Source organism: Schistocerca serialis, chromosome 5, assembly GCF_023864345.2.
Source record: "Schistocerca serialis cubense isolate TAMUIC-IGC-003099 chromosome 5, iqSchSeri2.2, whole genome shotgun sequence".
Classification (NCBI taxonomy): Eukaryota; Metazoa; Arthropoda; class Insecta; order Orthoptera; family Acrididae; genus Schistocerca; species Schistocerca serialis.
In genome coordinates this window covers 221,269,167-221,282,734 of record NC_064642.1, presented here as the reverse complement: position 1 = coordinate 221,282,734, position 13,568 = coordinate 221,269,167, and positions in this window count along the sequence as shown.

The window sequence follows — 13,568 nt, the reverse complement described above, 5'->3', positions numbered from 1 at the left end:
TTCCTAGCTGAATTAAAACAGTCTAACGAAGAATCTACTGCTAGATTAAAAGAGGAATTAAAACAGTCTAACGAAGAATCTATGGCTAGATTAAAACAGTCTAACGAAGAATCTATGGCTAAATTAAAACAGTCTAATGAGGAATCTACTGCTAGATTGAAACAGGAACTAAAACAGGAATTAAAACAGTCTAACGAGGAATCTACTGCTAGACTTAAAGGGGAGCTAATAAAATCAACAGACAGGTTGCAGGAATATCTTAATGAAACCAGTCGAGAATTAAGTGATAAAATAGAGTCTTCTAAAGTTGAAATGCAGGAAAAATTAGTAGGACTTAGTAATAAGATTGCTGATAATTGTAAAAGGTTAGAAGAACATATCCAGGAATCGCGCGAGGAAAAAGCTCGCATGCGACACGATATTACTGACTTATCCGAGAGAATAGATAGTGTCAATATCTTAGTTGTAAATGAAATACAGAAAAATAACGATATGTTACGAGATGAATTTTCTATGCAAACAGAAACTGTTCGTAGAGAATTATTGGAATCTATTAAAGAGGTCTCTACCAAACCTGTAGAGATTTCTTCAATAGATAATGTAGAATTAGAAACATTAACTCATCAAGTAGAAAAGGACCATACCGAAATCGAAAACATGAAATTTTTAATTACTGAAATATGCAGTAATCTTGAGACTGCCAAAGATAATAATATTGACGAAGGTACAGAGCGTTCACATCGTGAACACAGTGAAGAATCGATATTAGCTAATCGCGTATCCAATACAGAAATGCGGATACAGGAAATTACGAAACGGTTATCGGAATTAGATAATAACGAGAACATTTCAGGTAGCAGAGGTAATAACATAATCAGAGACAACAGTCGCATCGAATTTGCTAGCACGGATGACAACAATATGAATAAGGCAATCACGGCAAGCCAATCCGATGCAACTCCGTCTCTGCCAGCTAAACAAAATCCGACTATTTCTCTCGCAGAATGTCTGGATGACATAACAACAAATTCAAATGTAGCAAGTCGATTTCCTGTATTCAAACCAGGAGGCGAACTGCACCCTATAATCTTTATAAAAGCTTTTGAAACATCATTATCTCCTAAATGGAGTAATGAAAAACGCATTCAATTTGTAATAGGACATTTAGAAGCAGAAGCTGCGGAATGGGCAGTACTGCATAGAACTGAATTCAGGGATTGGGATGATTTTGTTAAGCAGTTTAAACAAAATTATTGGTCAAGAGGAAAACAACAACACTTAACTTTAGAGTTGTTAGCCCTTTCTCCATATTCTAAACGGTGGAGAGGTTATAGGAATTATTTTGAATGGAATTTAAACCGTGCTCAGTTAATTGAAGAACCAATTATTGACAGTCATCTAATACGAGTCCTAAGTAGTAGGTTACCGTATTACATAAAGGAAAGAAAAATGTTATTCTACGATTTATACAAAACCTTAATAATGGGGACGAAACAGTTAACACCCGGGGTGTGTGGTTATATTTTAACGACTTGTTGTATTGGAAAGCACAGAGGGAACACCAGAGATGGAAAATCTGCATTCCGAAAACTGTTGTGGACGAGTTAATTACTTATATTCATGAAGGTTACGGGCATTTTGGGATTCATAAATGTATTAAACATCTAATGAAGTATTATTATTTCAAAAATATGTCCCGTGTTGTGAGAAGTATTATTAGGGCTTGTGAAACCTGTCAAAAGGTTAAAGTTAATAACAAATCCAAGCGTTATAAATTATATGCTGTAATTCCTCGAGGTTTGTGGGATCTACTATCATTAGATTTTTTCGGCCCTCTGCCTCGGAGTTCAGGAGGATTAACATATGTGTTTGTTGTAATGGAATGTTGGTCCAAACATGTGAAACTGTATACTTTGAAACGAGCGAATACAGCAAGCGTTATACGCTGCCTCACCCGAAATTACTTTGTTAACTGGGGCATTCCTAAACGACTTATGTCTGACAACGGTAGTGCCTTTATTAGTCAAAGATTTCAAGATATGATAAGACAATATGGAATCAAACATATCTTAATTTCGAAATATCACCCTCAAAGTAATTTAGTAGAAAGAGTCATGAAAGAATTAGGACGATTATGTAGAACTTATTGTGCACATAAACATACTCGGTGGGCCAAACTAATGCCTGAATTCGAAAAGATATTAAATGAATTGCCTCACCTAACGACGGGATTATCACCTATAGAAATCTTAGGCAAACGAATTATAGGTGAGCCTTTACTAGCTGCTTTACCTTGGCCACCAGTAAATGAGATCCAACAATGTATCCCAGACGAAAAAGTTTGCGAACAGATTGTAAAAAATGCCGAACGGAGAATTAAAAGTTATAATCAACAGGCTATAGAACCCTCATTTCAGGTAGGAGATCTTGTGTTAGTACGATCTCATCCTAAAAGTTCTAAGATCGGTAAGGAATGTAGAAAATTCTTCTTGATCTTTGAAGGTCCATATGTTGTACATAAGATTGTACATCCCAAAGCATTACTTCTTATGGAACCTTCATCAGGTGTAATTAAAGGATTATATAGTGTTGATCAAATGAAACCCTTCATTTCTAAATAAGTTAATATTTAGTATATGTTACATACGGAAGAGCGTTCATAGTTTATTCATGTGAAGTTTTTCGTGATAGTTACGTATTATTTTAAATAAATGACAGAAAGCTTAAACATGTGTTCTACAATAATCTACTGGTACTTCAAAAAGAGAAAGCTAACCAAAAGGGGGATTTATATGGAGGAAATTTTGCTCTTAGGTCAAAAGGAATTTTGCATATTTCAAATTTACTCGGATAGTAGGAACCAAAGGGGATGGTTAATAGTTTTAGGGACCATGGGCGTCCAGAGCTATATGGCTCACGAGAACATAGCAGAGTGCCTTTAATAGAGGTTTGCAATAGTGTTAATATAGAACACACCAAACGGGGCTCTCTCGCTTGTTTCTCCTAAATAAATGGCCATTACCCAGCAAGGTGTCCGAAGGTAAAGAAAGCCGTGCCGAGATTCTAAAGAGAGTTTTGCTTGATTTCTTCTTGACCTCAGGCCTAAATAAGGCATTAGGGAAGAGAATGACGTAAAGTAAATAGTACTATTAGTTATTGTGAGAAACTTATTAGTAATATACATTCTTGAAAAGAATAACTCTAGTAAATAAATGAAACTGAAACTAATCTATCACAATTTGAACGCTCTGTCCTAATGTACAACGTTAAAGAACGTACTAAATTAGTATTTATTAGCAACTATTAACTGAAGAGGAGCAATCTCCCTATATTCGGTTACGAATTACCATAAGAGCACAATTAAGAGTAAATGATAAATAGTCACAACGATATCGTATTAAAAGGATTAAATCTCTGTAATAGCAAGGACTCTAGGTTACGTAAAATGTGAGGAAAATGTATTAACAGTTAAATATTGTATATTGAACAGTTTTAATTTCGGTTAAAACCTGACAAACTGAGCTTGTGGGTGGGGTATGTAGTGGGACGAAATTAAACGTCACCCATCCACCAAGTCAGCCCAGTTTGCAGGTGACTATAAGTTTAATTTAGTTTTTGTTTATGTGTTTTCTTATTATTTGTAATAAATGTGAATTATCTAAAAGTTTTGTATTTTTTTTATGTGTTTCATGTACGGAGAGATCGGCGCAACGAACTGGGACAGCATCTTCGTTGCCGCGACCAGAGAGGAAATTGCTGGCCGCTATACGTCGCGGGTCGACAGCCAAGGAGCAACAGAAGATCCTGGAACCGAGTTGTTGCGTCGTGTTTCTAAAAAATTAAAAATGAATTTTTATACTCTTTTTGTACAACAATGACGTCATAATGATCTTAACCTTATTGAAAAGTTAGTCACTGTCTGTCAACGCTCAAGTTCACATCTGTATGTGTAGGAAGCTAATAAAATAGTGTATGCTACTAAAGTTGAAACACGTGCCTTGAAGATTTATTTATGAAGAGTTATGTGAACGGATTAATAATATATTTGACAAGATTATTGATTCAGACAGCGTTGGCCGAAACTTTGAATCTAAAAAGTTTATTTAATGTGTGATTCTGATATCGATTAGATCAAGATAACGTGTGTCGATATAATTTTCTGAGGAGAAACAAACGAAATTTAAATTCGAAAAAGTTACGAAAACCAATTGGCCCAAGTGATGTAATTCTCTGCACACGACTCAACTGATGTTTTACAGTTTCGTTCAAGAACCATTCTAGGACAATTTAAAAAGAATATAAATAATTTTTTGAAGTGAGTGTAACTGACGTGGGTGACGAAGTCTGCACATGGTCATACATATATCAAACGAAAACTAAATACGTCGTTACACTACAATGCGACACTTACAGTAGTAAATGCGTTTTGCTATTTGGGGAGCAAAATAACTGACGATGGTAGAAGTATTAGAGGATATAAAATGTCGACTGGCAATGGCAACTGGAGAAGAGAGCCGGCCGGGGTGGACGAGCGGTTCTAGGTGCTACAGTCTGGAACCGCGTGACCGCTACGGTCGCAGGTTCGAATCCTGCCTTGGGTATTGATGTGTGTGATGTCCTTAGGTTAGTTAGGTTTAAGTAGTTCTAAGTTCTAGGGGACTGATGACCTCAGAAGTTAAGTCCCATAGTGCTCAGAGCGATTTTTTGGAGAAGAGAAATTTGTTAACATCGAGTATAGATTTAAATGTCACGAATTCCTTTCTGAAAGTGTTTGTGTGGAGTGTAGCCATGTATGGAAGTGAAAAATGGACGATTAATTGTTAGCCAAGAAGAGAATAGAAGGTTTCGAAATGTGGTACTACAGAAGAATGCTGAAGATTAGATGGGTAGACCACTATGAGGAGGTATTGAATAGAATTGGGGAGAAGAGAAATTTGTGGCACAACTCGACTAGATGAAGGGATCGGTGGGGAGGACTTCTTCTCAGGCATCAAGGGGTCACCAATTTAGTATTGGAGGGCAGCGTGGAGGGTAAAAATCGTAGAGGGAGACCAAGAGATGAATACACTAAGCAAATTCAGAAGGATGTAGGTTGCTGTAGGTACTTCGAGATTAAAAAGCTTACACAGGATAGAGTAGCATGGAGAGCTGCATCAAACAAGTCTCTGGACTGAAGAACACAACAACAAGAGCAACATCTTCCTGCTTGCCGAAAACTACAGAGGCCAGCAAGTTTGCCGCATACCTCCCCAACAGAGAACGTTTGGAGCATTATGGGCACGACCCTACAATCCTATGCGTCAATTGAACAGAATTTGGCACGATGGCACTTAGAAGGGCAACCAGCAACTCTACCAATGAATGCCAAGCCGAATAACTGCTTGCACAAGCGTCGGAGATCGATCAACTCGTTACTGAGTTTCTCAATTTGTGAAGCTCTTTCTGTTGAATAAATCATCCAGTATTTCTGAAATTATAATAATTTATTTGCCTGTAGAATTACATCACAATTGCCAGCCTAAAACCTCTCGCTCGATAAAAGCTCCATTCCGAAGGACAGGGTAAGTGTACAGGTCGCAACAGTACAGGAAAGAAAGAAATATAAGCAATCTGCAAAATCGTACACCCATCTAGTTAACATTCTTCACATCGGACTTCTAATCCAGTCACCTCATGAACAGCCTTTCAGTGAAGGGACTGTTTTCGCGATTTCCTGTCAGAATCGTTACAGTACGAACTAACTTATGGGACACTTCTAGCGAGTCCGAAGCTATATCTAGCGCTCCCTAAAGAAGTAAAGTAGCCTACAAGCTTTTCTTTCTCTGGATAACTGATTTAGGAAACTGACTAAGGAGGTTTCATAGATTTCTTGTTGGTAATGTAATCATTTAAAAATGAGTAAAGTCAATACAAGATAAAATCGATATCAAAATTTTACAGAAAGTGACAACTCACCCGAACAACAAAAGGTGTGAGTACTAGGAAAATTCCTCTGAATTTCTGCACAGTAAATGGCACAAATTATTAGAATTACTAGAGACAACTGACACTGTAATAACAATACAAAATAAACTGCAGGAAAGGAGAACGAAACACTGTGCTTTATTGGAGAAACATTTGTAAGGAGCTACAAATCCACTAAAGAAACTGCCTGCACTTAACTCGTCCATTCTATTCTAGAGTAGTGCTCTGTAGTATGGGATTTTTATCACACAGAATTAGCAGAAAAAAGTCATATAACAGCGGTCGTTTTTTTATCATAAGACAGCGGAAACAGCGTCATGTATTAGATGTGAGAGTTGGTATGGAAATCATTAAAACCAACCCTTGGGCTAACACTGTAGGCTCCGATCTCACACCACCTATAAATTATCTGGGTTACGGTAAGACCGAGCCATCATCTCTAAGTCAGAGTGAAGCCCTCTTCCACTGATTACCAGAGACTGCTTCTTGCGTGCTTAAGCGACACGGAGTGTTCGTGAATTACATGTCGCATTGTGGCAGCAAAAAGTATGGAAGGATTCAAAGACCTTACTATAGTAAGCATGCTGAAGTGGATTTACGTTGCGGTAACGGTGCAGAGAAGCGGCTTGAAGGGTACAGACTAGGATGGAGAGCTGCATCAAACAAGTCTATGGAGTGAAGACAATTTAACTCCACTAACACTTCGGATATTTAACTTGTGACACTACAATTGACAAAGTGACAAAACCTGTAACAAATTCACGGGAGAACAATTTTTCGGCTATGGGACTTCGTTTTTTCTAGTATCGTGTTAGTTTCAACAGTAATATCATTCCACAGTCGTAAAGCTCAAGATATTGTCACGGCAAACCGGCAAAATTTCATCTCATTCTCCGTGAGCTCTCCGTTCCTGTAAGAAAAAGAGGCCGGTAGCAGGTCGTAAAATTTACTGCCGCAACACCCCTTCGTTGTCGTCTACGTGCTCTCAGCTATCGTTCCCCTTCTTCGTAGCACAGAGGTCGGCGAAATGATGCCAGTTGTAGCTGCCGTGACGAAGTTCGCCACTAAATTCTGGGTAAGAAATTTTGAACTGGGGACAAAATAATTAACTTAAGGAAATATTAACTCACAAGTTCAAATATCTTGATACGTTCCTAAGACCCATTGTATACGACTGTGAGTTGAAGAATAATGTCTCCGAATTTTTGATTTGAAAACGCGTAAAATTTTTTAAATAAAGCAAACGTTATTAACATTCTACATGTCTACACATTTGCCGCCCTCTACCCCTAGAGGGTTCCGAATTGTAGCGTCGCCGCGCTGAATCATCGCGCGATTTGAGGCGCCATGTCGATGCGCGGACCCTTCCGCAGGCGGTTCGAATCCTCCCTTGGGCATGGGTGTGTGTGTCGTCCTTAGCGTAAGTTAGTTTAAGTTAGATTAAGCAGTGTGTAAGCTTAGGGACCGACGACTTCAGCAGTTTGGTCCCATAAGACCTTACCACAAATTTCCAACCTTTTTTTTGTTATTTGACCATGCTTTCATTCATTATTTAATTGCTGTCTCTGAAACCTTAACTCATATTTTGCACCCTATTTTCTGTGTGAGGACATGTGCGCTTATCACAGTTCTTTGGGTTTTTAATTAATTTAAAATACATATTCGATTTACCTATACAGACTTGTTGATTAATTTGAAGTGTACGTTCTAATTCCTGTTCGAGGCCGGATGCGTTCAGAACATTCTCTGAGGCTTTTGCCATTAATTTACGTCGTATGTCCAATTTACCCTCTAACCCTGGTTGTCGATTAGTTTAATGTGCATATCTCGCTCACCGTTTAGACGCATGCACATTAGTTGAAATTTTTTGACACTGGTTAAATTCAAAGGTAAATCCAATTTTTCTTTTAAAAGAAAAGCTCTTGCGACTAACTAATTCAGACTCTGTAACGTATTGATTTGGATTTTGTGAAGCATCCCGATTAAATGGTCGTGTCGCGGCTTAAACTTGTTGCATTGAATGTGAGCTGATTTTATTCATTTTACACTGTCAGTCTTGTGTTTTGTCAAGGAACTCTGTGGTTACAATAAATTGCATTTAAAGTTATTATGTACCACGAATGATGTTCAATCCCTCTTTGCCCTATCCTTCCACCTCCAGGGCAATCAAAGGGCTGGCCGTGTTTCAAATGATAACAGAGCGTAGTTGTCTTCGGGAGTCGGACTAATTAAATAATCTTACAGTAATTGAATATCATTCGTAAAATGCAAACGCATTTGGTAAATTTACACGTTGGAGCCTGTTGGTGTATTTGCAGGTGTGCTCGGTGTTACGGAGCCTATGGGGTCTGGCTGCCTGCTGAAGGACCAACTGAGGTACGAATTACGCATATGAAGCCAGTTGGAAAGAGGGCCGGAAGGGGACGAGGGGGATCGGTAGAGCTGTGCTCATGGGTGCACAGCGCGGTGGCATGACCTGTGCAGGTAACCGTGACCTAAACTGAGTGCCGCAGTTGAGCACTTCACCGCTTCTGTCTCACATTCAGAAAAGAATACTGCATTCTTAAAAGGTAGTCACTCGTCTTGCGCTCAGGGATATGGGGTACAGGAGCAGCTCGCGCAATGGTTACATTGGGTTGGGACTTGAATCTGATACTTGCGGTTCTGCCAAAAAAACTAGCTGTTGTTGAATTACAAGCTAAGGTAATGTAATAGCAAATGAAATTGAGTGCGTTTAATGGGTCGATAACTCAAGTCAGAGAGAAGAAGGAAGTTCTTCTTCATTAGAAATTACGAAGGGCGCTCCTAAAATGAATAGAAGGAGAGGAGGTGGTATAATATGCCATTTTTCTAAATTCCCAAACGCTCTTTGAAGCGTCCTGCGTGGGGCGGAATGTATTTATACTGATATTTTGGAATAGTTAATGACTTTGTGGTGATTTTTCTATGACACTAGAGAGACAGATGCATGTTTTTAAATTTCTTTGAGAGGTGATTTTGCAGATTTAATACTCTTTGTGTTGTCGCTCCATAGCTGAGATGGTGACTGTTGTCTTTGGGAGCAAGGTTTACTGCAAGAATTGCAAGGAAGTGCTCTGAGAGAGAGGCCATCAGCCAGAATTAAAAGTGATTTACTTAATCAGTATTTTTTCGGGTTCAGGGCATAGGGGAGCCAGCCGAGGTCGCAGAACGGTTCTAGACGCTGCAGTTTGGAACCGCGCGACCGCTACGGTAGCAGGTTCGAATTCTGCCTCGGGCATGGATGTGTGTGATGTCCTTAGGTTAGTTAGGTTTAAGTATCTCTAAGATCTAGGGGACTGATGAACTCAGAAGTTAAGTCACATAGTGCTCAGAGCCATTTGAACCAATTTTGCATAGGGGAGTCTTTGACTGAGTGAATAGGCAACATATGCATGGCAGCGCTTGCTTTTCACGTGCAACTTTAGGAATTCGAATGGTTCAAATGGCTCTAAACACTATGGGACTTAACATTTGAGGTCATCAGTCCTCTAGACGTAGAACTACTTCAACCTAACTAACGGAAGGACATCACACACATCCATGCCCGAGGCAGGATTCGAACCTGCGACCGTAGCTGTCGCGCGGTTCCAGACTGTAGTGCCTAGAACCGTTCTGCGACTTCGGCCGGCTCGGAGTTCAACGTAACAGCTAATACTTTACAGGGTACGAAACCAGAAGACGATCGAGAGTTTTGTTTGTTGAGAAGTCATTTATGTACAACGACATAGAACGTCTAATCACCAGCATTGAGGGCGATAAACAGGTCGATCTTAAGCGAGGGCGTGAGGTGACAATTGTCCAGTCGAGTGGCAGCATCACCTCTGTTATAGTTTACGGGAATCCAGTAATAAGATCAGAGATAGTTGCTATCGTTGTGGTGGGCCCGGACAGTTTGCGCTCCACAAGAGCCTTGATCTCGACTTGCGCCCTACCTACTACTTGAGACAAGTTAAGGGTGGTGGCTAACAGCAGGCTCGCATTCTTGTGTGCTGGTAATAACCATGAGCCAGTATGTCCCTAATTGGACTGAGGAAGCATTAGTTGTTGTGCTAAGGTCTTATGGGACCGAACTGCTGAGGTCATCGGTCCCTAAGCTTACGCACTACTTAACTAAGGACAGCACACACACCCATGCCAGAGGGAGGATTCGAACCTACGACGGGGGGAGCCGCGCGGACAGTAATAAGGCGCCTGAGACCGCATGGCTACCTCGCGCGGCAAGGAAGCATTATTTTACTATCATACTGTGAGTGGTATCACAACTACCGATTAATTCGTAAATTTTTCAGGTTGGTTTGCTCTTACTCTGACTTGTAGTATCGTTAATCGTCCACCGGTCGCCGTGATCGAATCATTGCGGCTTGATAGAACTGGAGATTATTCCTGGCCTTTGGACTGAGTTGTGGCAAAGGGTTTCAGCACTAACCTACTGTTGAGATGCGGTTATGTTAAAAATACTGCCTTAATATTGGAGTAATCAGGTGGGCTGTTCTACTTTGGTTTCCTGCTATTGCGAAAGTTCAAGTTACGCCATCATTCCAAGTGACTGCTTTTCGTCGCCTACGGCCAAGAAGGGTACAGCCCAGTTTGTCAGGACGGCAATTTGTTTTCAGAAAGTTCATCCTCAAATTTGTAGAATTAGCGGCGTCTTTGAATAAATTGCAGTGGAAGGGTGAACAGTCGACGGGCGGTGCTAAACGTGTTAAAAACTGCACGATTACTGCTCCAGTTTTAAGCGGTATGGGACTTCGAACGGCCGTTCGTCGTGCAGACAGATGCTTCGATCTGGGGGCTGAAGGTGTACTATTGCAGGAGCAGGACAGTGATAGAAAGTCGCCAGTACTGCATGCATCCAGGTCTTTGTCCCTGATCGAGAGTAGTCACTCGACCTGCGACGAGGAGTCGCACTCCTGAAAAATTTAATTCTATCTGTAACACTGGAAATTCTTGGTTGAGACAGATAACTAGGGACGCTCTTGGGTATTAGCGCATCACCACGGGACTGTCGAATAGAAAGCTGGGAAGTACGCATCTGCACCTTCCTTTTTTCGCTTATACGTATAAGAGGACAATAAAATGTTGGGGACGTCTTCATTCCGAAGGTACTGAGGGGAAAGAGGGGTCTGTGCTGTGCTCACTAAGGTCACCATCTTGTTCCTGAAAGAACACCAAGGGAGAGACGGCCATCTAGGTCTGGACAAGGTTCGGTTGAGATCAGGAGAGGAAGTAGCAGGCTATGAGCTGCAGAGAGGTGTACTTTTATTCAACACATGCAGCGGGAGGGGAATTGGAGTTATGCCACTGCCGCGAGTTGATGCCAGCTGTATTTAAATATTATCATTATTCCACAGTGGGAGGTCTTTTGGGGATTTATAAGTCGATCCATCAGATAAAGGACACGTTGCCTTCGCCATCTCTGCATATGGACGTTAGGGAGTTGGCGAGCCACTGGCAGGTTTGTAAGGGTGTCAAGCGTAATTCTATTGGATGTAAAAGACTCCTCCAGTGCACACGTATCAAGCAGCCGATGGATCGCTTGTTCATAGATTATGGGGAGCTATTGCCTCGCTCATTTATGTAGTAGTGGGTATCTTCTCCTGTTTTATTACGTGAAGTGCGCAATTGGATGAGTGGGAGGGGTGACGGTGGAAACCAGCATCTGACATTTTACCTAAATTTTTTCCCTGTTCGGCTCGCACAAGATCACGCTGAGCGACAACGCTGCAGCTTTTGCGTCTAGGCAATTCCGTAAACTTTGTTTCCACTATGGCATAACACTCACCTGCACGAAGCAATATTACCCTCAGCCTTGTATCGCTGAGAGGGTCAACCGGAATCTAAAAGCCATGTTGAGTATATTCCAAGCAGATGCCCAAACCAAGTGGGATCGTTCATTGCTGTGGCTAAACTTAAGAGTTCAAAATTTCGAACCAAGAAGCTCATATGGTTACTTCATTAATTTTTCCTGTTCTTTAAATTCCCCATTGCCTCATGTTTCATACGCAAAGGACTTCTTCCGGGTAACATCAACCCAGAAATGATTAAGGATAGTTGTCAGAGGGCCAAATGAAACACTGAAAAGGCTCGGCAGAGATAAGTGACACAGTATAACCACGGCTGGCATCTGGATTGTTTCCAGTTGGGCGACCTGCTCTTTATCAGCGGTTTTGGAGGACAGGACCACTGTAATGAAATGCCAGGCAAACTGGCACCACATTTTGTGGGGCCATTTCGGATCCTAAATGTGCCGAACCCCATCACACTCTGGATCAGGAGTGAATCAACAGGACAATACCATCAAGTGTACCTGTGTCAGATTAAGCCCCGTGGTTGAAATTACGTGTATTATCTACTGTGCTTTAAACTCTACGTCGGCGCTTAGCGTTAAAGGGAGGAAGGCTGGCCATGCCGCGAATCGCCTTACGTTCCCAAGTGTACTTTCGCCAGAGGTCGTGGCTCGCGGCAGGGTGTGATGCGCCGATTGGGTCTTGCACTGGGCGTTCGGTGGTCGGACGTGGTGGTGGTTGCCGAGAAGCAGAGCCGAAAGCAGGTCGCAATTTTGCTCCGTGTTAACTCTAGTGTCCTCGTGTTTTTCAACGAGTTACGTCACCAGAGCCTTTACTGGTGCATGTGGAACGTACTTACCGTGGACATCAGTACCGGAGGAGGGAAGATTTGCTTTAAGGTTCCGTCGATGTCGATGTCATTAGAAACGCAGCACAAGCTCTGATTGTGTCAAAGGGAGGGAAGGAAATAGGCCGTGCCCTTTCAGAGGTAGCATCCCGGGATATTTCTGGAGCGATTTAGGGAAATCGCGGAAGACTTAAATCTGCATGGCCAGACGCGGTTTGGAACTGTAGTCCTCCCGAATGCGACTGCAGTGCGCCACCTGGTACGGTGGTAGTACAAGGCACACGGAATACCCCTCCTGACATTTACTGCCGTGTCATTGTTCCTGTGGACAGCGGTCAGCAAATCGTGACTCCTACCACTGTTGGAAAGACGACGTCAAACCGATGTCTGCCTGTGTTCTCTAGCAGCTTGTCGGTCACTTTATACGGATGAACCCGTGTTGGAACGTTCCTTGGTGCAGGAACGCACGGCCTTGGTGCAATAACATTTTGCGTGCGAACAGTTCTCCAACCTCTTCAGGAGCGTTAACCGACTGCGCTGCGCGTTCTGCTATTCGTGTTATTGACTGCCGTAAATTCCATTTCCCGGAACCAAACAAGTGGGGTTTCGAATTGTCAAGCTACTGTATGGTAGTTTCAGCCTCTCTTAAAGTGTGCATCTAGTTTCCCTAATTTTTATTAAGGCTTTTAGCAATTATTCTCCTCTACATTTTGTGATTTATAAAAGAATTCTGTAATGCACTTCTCACTTGTGCTTCGCAGCTAAGTGAAAATCGAATATTTAACTCGGTAACTTATGCTGTTGAGCGAACATATTGTGCTCTCTATGCTTGTGTCTCGGCGGGAGAGCTGTCTCGCTTACTTGTTGCAATAGCTCAAGTGTTATTAATATCACGAAGCGGCTGTGTTTATCCAATTTCTTGTTTACTGGTTTGGCGCGCACAAAGTGTT